This window comes from Vombatus ursinus, unplaced genomic scaffold, assembly GCF_900497805.2.
Source record: "Vombatus ursinus unplaced genomic scaffold, bare-nosed wombat genome assembly UNPS02013931.1, whole genome shotgun sequence".
NCBI classification, from domain to species: Eukaryota; Metazoa; Chordata; class Mammalia; order Diprotodontia; family Vombatidae; genus Vombatus; species Vombatus ursinus.
Genome location: NW_020953709.1, coordinates 624,652 through 625,158, shown reverse-complemented (window position 1 = coordinate 625,158; position 507 = coordinate 624,652).

Sequence of the window (507 nt, the reverse complement as noted above, 5' to 3'; positions counted from 1 at the left end):
TTCAGGAGGACTTGAGTTCAAATCTGGCCTTAGACACATAAAACTTACTAGCTGGGTGACTCTGGGCAACTCACTTAACCCCAATGCCTAGCTCAAAAAAAAAATTGTTGACCTTGCACGATATTCTGAGGAAGTGGACAACGGGCTTATTTTTTATTTGCCTCCACCAAAGTGATCCTTTGTCTTACCCATTTCCCAAAGTATCCATCTTGCAGTAAAGGTGATCTGACAAAGAGGGAAGTCTGATCCATACCTTGCTAATAAGGAAATGCCCCCTAAGATCTCCTTTGTTTATAGTTGTTTGCATGCTGTCTCCCCCATTAAACTGGCGTCCCTTGAGGGCAAGGATTCTCCTTTGCCTACATAGTAAGTGCTTAGTCAATACTTGTTGACTGGTTGGACCTTTCCTTCACCCCATCACATTCTATATTATATTATATTATATTATATTATATTATATTATATTATATTATATTATATTATATTATATTATATTATATTATATTA